The sequence below is a fragment of the Martes martes genome (genome assembly GCF_963455335.1).
Source record: "Martes martes genome assembly, chromosome: 1".
Classification (NCBI taxonomy): Eukaryota; Metazoa; Chordata; class Mammalia; order Carnivora; family Mustelidae; genus Martes; species Martes martes.
Genome location: NC_137888.1, coordinates 141,078,512 through 141,085,310, shown reverse-complemented (window position 1 = coordinate 141,085,310; position 6,799 = coordinate 141,078,512).

Below are 6,799 nucleotides of genomic sequence, written 5' to 3'. Positions count from 1 at the left end.
TCTGTCCCAGTTAGGCCTGGTCAAAGCTTTTCGTCTTCTGCTTTGGGAAGTGTCAAGGAAGAAAGACTGGACAGAGCTGCTCATCTCACTGGGACAAGAACTCCAGTTACATTCCTTTTGGCTGACTTAGCATGAAGAATAAATTACTTCAAAAAAGGGCAACCCAACACAAAAAAGGAATTATAATTATGTCACAGGATAGAGATGCTATCACTGAATGACAATCCTATTACAATAGGTAAATGTAGCAAATCAACATGTTGTACATCTTAAATAGACACAATATCATATGAAAGATATATTTCAATTAAGAAAAGGAAAGGTAATGTATGAATCTCTTCTATCCTGGAGGGTCACGGGATAGACAAGTTGAGGTGCCCATTTAGGTTACTCAGTTTACACTGGCTCACTAAGGAGTCACTACTGCTCAGAAGTGTACGACGCAGTTTGATAGCTTCTGAAAGATGACTGACAAAATGAGGCCCACACCTCCCATAACAGAGCTGTTCCAGGAAAGTTGGTAACAAAGTGCATTTGCCTTTAGTGGATTCTATTTCCCATTTTACGAATGTAATCTCTACAGTGAGAGTAAAATCCTCTCAACCTCTTGCCTTGATTACATTCATTGATAATTTCTTTTTGAAAGTATCTTTATGATTACTTTCCCTGTTTGTTGGGGGTTTGGAATGTCAGTGTGTTCTACCTGGTGGAAGCTGTCGATTCCTGAAGCAGGTTCTTCTCTGACACTTTGCTGTCTCAAGGGTCTCATCTCTGGCAGTGACTGACAGTCTGCCTCCTTTTTTCTGCCCCAAGATGGTTGGTGTTCCAATGAAAAGATGGCCTTGAATTTAAGGTAATCTTACTATATTATTTTCCATTTGTATTTTTTTTGCCCTTTATTGTTTTGTAACTTGTGCTTCTTATTTTAAAAGAAAATACAGATAACAGAAACCTCAGAACACAAATGTACAAGTTGGAGAAACAAGATAAAGTGAACACGCCTGAAATCACAGCCCAGGTCAACAAAGACAGTGTTGCTGGCACCCCAGGAGGTTTCCAGGTGCTTCTCCCAACAGAAGGCCCTCAAAAGTAAGCACCACCTTACCTCTTGAATAATAATTTTCTTTCATTTCTTGATGGTTTCATCTCACAAGGTGTATTCTTTAATATAATAGTTTAAACTTGTCAATTATTTCTCAATAAAAATGATTTAAAAATGAACAATAGAATAATACCTTGTAACAAATGCCACCATTAATCTTTTATTTATCCTGCTTTGAATATTCCTTTAACTTAAGGATTTCAATAACATTAAATGACTTAGTTTAGTATTTGCATAATTCTTCAAACTGGATATCATTTTCTGCAGTCTCACAAGAGTGGCTCACAAGTATCTTTTGATCATACTTTGGCTTCTCCTAGCCATATCTCATGTTTGATAAGCTGCTACAAGAAGCCTCCATTGCCAACCCAGCAAAATGAGGATGGAAATGGCTCTGGATACTTCTACTGCTTCTAGTCCTTCGGATACTAAAGATGGTGTTTTCTTCCATAAAAATGCATGTAAATGAGCCTTCTTTCTAAAGGTGTTCCACTTCAATTGGACCCCAAAGAACTTTTCTTTGGACCAAGAATATCAAGAGTCCTCTTTGATCCTTTTCCCTTTTAATGACTCCTTTCACCAAAGGGACTCTAAAATCAATGAAAAGAAACCAGTGGGGAAACAGACTTCTTTTAATCCATCTCGTGTATCATTTTTTTTTCTTCTTCAAATTCTTCTTCTCTCATAGTTTCCTCTATCTTCTCCCAATTACATAAAAAAAAAAAAAAAAGTTTTCATGCATGCAAATGGAGATAAGTGGATACAGGAACTGGGAAGGTAGGGGAGGTATTCCTTGCATTAATAGTAGCCATCCTGCAAAATAAGTAAGTTGTTAGTTTTAATGTACTCCACTAGTTTGAGTTTTTGTCTGGCCAGCTTGCTTTCCTAATATCCTTCTCCTGGTTCATTTGAATAATCCCTTTCTCATGCCATGTGGTCCTATTGGTGTCGTAATAGCAAAGCCTGCCACCACCCATTGCAACAGTGGGCACATGACCAGGATTGGCTAATAAGGTTATTCCTTTATCTTAGTTATAGTGAATGATGCAAGCATAAGCAAGTGACCCAAACAGAGCTAAGGTTAATGTATACACTTTGGAAGAAGGGTTGTTGGGTTTGGAGAATGTTAGTTTGGAGTTTCTGGCAGTCATCTTGCCTGCTACATGGAAGGAAGCTGTGTAAAGAATAAGGCCACAAAGACAGAAGCAGGACTGATAAGATGGAGAGAGACAAAAAGAAGCAGGACTGATAAGATGGAAGGAGATAAAAAGCCCAGACCTAAAGCTAGCCGCATCTCTATTTTTTCTAGTTAATGAATCAAAAATGAAGGCTCAAGATACTTGCAACTTGAATTTTCGGGTACAGCCTCATGAAGTTGGCTTTTCCCCATGAGAGTTTTAGATGAACCTGCTTTGGGAGAAGTGGGAGAGAAAGGATAGAAAAGAAACTAAAACAGAGTGATCTGGAGAGCAAAAGAGGCATTGGAGTGGGGGTGAGAATGAAGAATCCCCCTCTTAGAGTGAAAACAGAATGGAAGGGATTCTAGGATAAAAAGCTTAAAATCCTGCTATCCTAGATTGCGTCCCAGTTATTTACCCCACCCTTTATTCATGTCATCTGCCCTGTGACTTTGCAGCTCCCTCCCAATGTTAGCAAAGAGTGCCTCTCTGATTCTTGACTTTGGGTCTGGCTATGTGACATGCTTTGGTCAATAGAATGTGATAGAAATGACGATGTTCGAACCAAGACCAGGTCTCGAGCAGATTTGTTTTGCTTTTGCTCTTGGGCCCCTGCCATCTCCATTAGAAGAACATGTTTGGACTCATTACTAGTCCAGAGAGGCATGAGAGATTTGTAGAGCAGTGCTGAGCCCAACCTAGGCTGCTGGATTCTCAGAAAGCTACAGGGTGAGTGAGGGAGTTCAGCCACATCCAGCTTATGTCAGCCATCTCACAGATCTATAAGAATACACCATTGTTGTTCTGAAGCATGGGTTTTTGGGGTTGTTTGTTTCATAGCACTATTATGGCCATAGTTAATGGATATACCTGCCAACAAATGACCTGATGTTTAGTCATTTTGGATACTTGCAAACCTTATGGAGAAAAGGTAGGGGACTTGGAAATCCTGTGCAGAATGCGGCATAAAGGGAAAACCTGACTTTCTGCTTAAGGTAGAACTCAGTTGAATTAACAGGGAGTCTCACTATAGTTAGGCAGAAATGGAAAAATTGGACAAAACCTAGTAGATGGAAAGAGAGAGGATGTGGCTACAACTTATAAAAATATTGATTATATCATACTTATTTGATTTTTCTCTATTGAAGAACCCCAGGATGTGAGATTTGTTTTTTGTTTGTTTATTATTACCCCTTCCCTAGATAAGTGTAAAATTAGCTCCCTAAATATTATTGGTCACCAGCCTTCTTTCACTCTTGTAGATACTCTGGCTCCATCTGTCCATCCACTTGTTTTCTGCTATTAACATCAGTCTGTGTCACCAAAGCATAAAATTCTTAGGGACCTCTAAATGATGGACCACACAGAAGAGCAACATTTTTTTATTCCATAAATGGAAAAGCCAAGTACTTTTTCAGAGTGATTAAATTCAGCAACTAACCCATTATTGAGGTAATTACTTTTTAATTTGCTGCAATGTTAGAGCACAGCTGGCTGTGACACTGGATTAAAAAAAAATGGACTTCTTGTGGGTTTTAGAGGCAGAGGGATTAAACCAAGTATGACAACAACAAAATGTTCTGTTCAGTCAGTATAAAAACCTGAAGGTATTTGACGTTCTCCTTTTCAGAAGTTAGTAGGATAATCTAGCTTTTTGTGTGCTCAACCCATGTCAAGTCCATGGCTGTGGTCCTTGGCACTTCCCTTAGCTTCTAATCACAATCAGATAATGGGGTTCCCCTAATATTAACTGCAAATCACAAGATGTGATCTTGATAATGTCAATTCTCTTCTATAAGTTCAGTATTCTTACCTGTGAAAGGAGGTTTTTATATAAAATTATCTCTAGGGTCACCTCTTGTACTAAAACTGTGTAACACTCAAAAGACAGGCTAGGGAGGTAGGACTTAAAATACACAAACAAGGACCAAGGAGCCAACCTGTGTGGAGTTGAAAGGTGGTAAATAGAATGTCCAGTCAGCACACTTTTGGACAAGGAAATGTCTGAAACTAGCAGGCCACATTTCCCAAACCCTGATTGCCTGCCCATTTAAGGTACTTTTAAGGCTCACACCCCTGAAAGGGAGATGTTAGAAGTTGGGAGGAAAGGCTGGATAGAGGAGGTTGAAGCTTCAAAGAAGTAAACTGAAAAGGGGGAATCTCTATGGTCAGTGAACTTCAGGACTGTTGTCTTTGATTGCCTTGCCTTGGCTCAGTCTTGACTGATATGGGACATAACGTGGAAAATACAGCCCCTGTCTAGATTCCAATGGACCTGGGTGTAAATCCCTGCTCTGTAACCTATCAACTGTGTCACTTTCAGTCAAATACATAACCTCCGAGCTTTGTTTTTTTTTTTTTTTAATATCTATAAAGTTTAAAAATAATGTCTACATTGTAATGCTGTAAATTTTATTTATTTATTTATTTATTTATTTATTTATTTATTTTTAAAGATGTTATTTATTTATTTGACAGACAGAGATCACAAGTAGGCAGAGAGGCAGGCAGAGATAGAGGAAGGGAAGCAGACTCCCTGCTGAGCAGAAAGCCTGATACGTATGGGGCTTGATCCCAGGACCCTGGCATCATGACCTGAGCCAGAGGCAGAGGCTTTAGCCTACTGAGGCACCCAGGCACCCCTATCTATTTATTTTAAAGATTTTATTTATTTATTTGTGAGAGAGCACACACACAAGCAGGGGCGGGGTAGGGACAGAAGGAAAGGGAGAGGAACAAGCAGACTTCTATTGAGCAGGGAGCCTGATATGGGGCTCCATCCCAGGACCCTGAGATCGTGATGTAAGCCTAAGTCAGGTGCTTAACTGACTAAGCCACCCAGGTGCCCCACAATGTTATGAGTTTTAGTTGAAACAAAGTACATGGCAAGGAGATCTCAGCTTAAACCTAGAGTAGGTCTGCTGTGGGGCTCAGATTCTGAGAAATTTGCAGATTCTTCCTGAAGAAGTAGATTTGCAGGGGCTCTAAGGAAGCTTCTAGACAAAAATTTATCTTATGATAAGAAGGAGCCAGGCCTAATGAGCTTGATCATTTATTTCAGTCAGGGGTCAAGCAGAAGAAAAAACCCACTCTAAATTCAACAGGATTAGACCTTCAACGGTCTTGGAGCTTATTAAGTGTCTATGGAAGGCTGGTGTCTTTGTGTCTGGTCCTGGGCAGACAGTTAGGAAGGGAAGACCAAATGTAGTGGCAGACACCAATGGCAAAATGAAATCTGCAAGGATGAGCTGATATCCATGCCTATCCCTCACTTCATCTAATTCCAGTGAAGAGGGTCGCCGACCGAAGGTGCTAGCGCCCCTCTGCACAGAGCTGAAAACACACCTGGTCCAGGCTAGAGAGCAGCTGAAGGCGGAGATCTGGTAGAACCTGAATTACCTGCCAGCCCAGCTGCTGCCCCTCACCACCCAAGTCATCCAGAGACCAATGAGAGTGTGTATGAGCGGCATCAGTACCTCGCCACACACCTGTCTCATAGGTTAACAAAATTGCTGTGGATACTCTTCTGCTCCCCAAACTTCAATGAGGTTTCTCTGTGGCCAATCCTAACCTAGAACCACATGGGTAGGGAATTTTGAGTATGTTGTTCAGGCTTAGATGAATTGACACAGCGTAAAGCCATTGGCTCTTTTAATGAAGCCTTAAGAGGCAGTGTAAAGCCATTGGCTCTTTTAATGAAGCCTTAAGAGGCTTCTCAGCACAGTAAGAAGGCTGTTAATTGACTCCAGTTCCAGCCTAATTGAGGCCTTGGGAAAGAGAGAATTATAGTAAACACTGGAACAGTGGATTCAGTCCATTTTGTTACACATAGACATGCAAGCATCACCGCTAATCAAGCCTCAGGGAGTGGGCATTTTTCTTTTCCGCTCACTTTACCGCAGCATGAATATAGTAGAATCGTGAAGAAAAAAAAATAGGACTTGGAAATGAATTCCAGAAGTGTAATCAAGTAGACACTTCTTGCAGGGTCAAAAGATCAACCCCAAAGGGAGCAGACAATCCCTCAGTTTCGTGGACAGAAATGACAAGAAGGAAAGGGGCCACACTGCAGCCACCATAACTTGAGGACTGGCCCAACTAAAGAAACAAATCAAAAGAATTATGATAATTTACATTGTGTAACTTTATGATAAACATTCTAAAAACCTGGGTGAAGTAATGGTTATCTAAACTAATGAATCATTGAACTCTACTTCAAAACCTAAAGATATACTATATGCTGGCTAATTGAGCATAATAAAAAAGAAGAAAAGAAAATACAAATGACTAAAGCTGACTCTGGAAGAAAAAGAAAATCTAAGAAGACCAGTTGACAAGGACACAACTGGGGATGTGGTCAAAGAATTTTCCACTCAGTAAATACCCATCTCATACTTTGTCCATTAAATTCTTCAGTCCCTTAAGTGATGGATTATTTTCAGTATATCTTGAATATTCCAGAGCATAGAAAAATGAGGGAAATTCAGTGGATGCTTTGGTGTCCCACCTTGACCTCCTT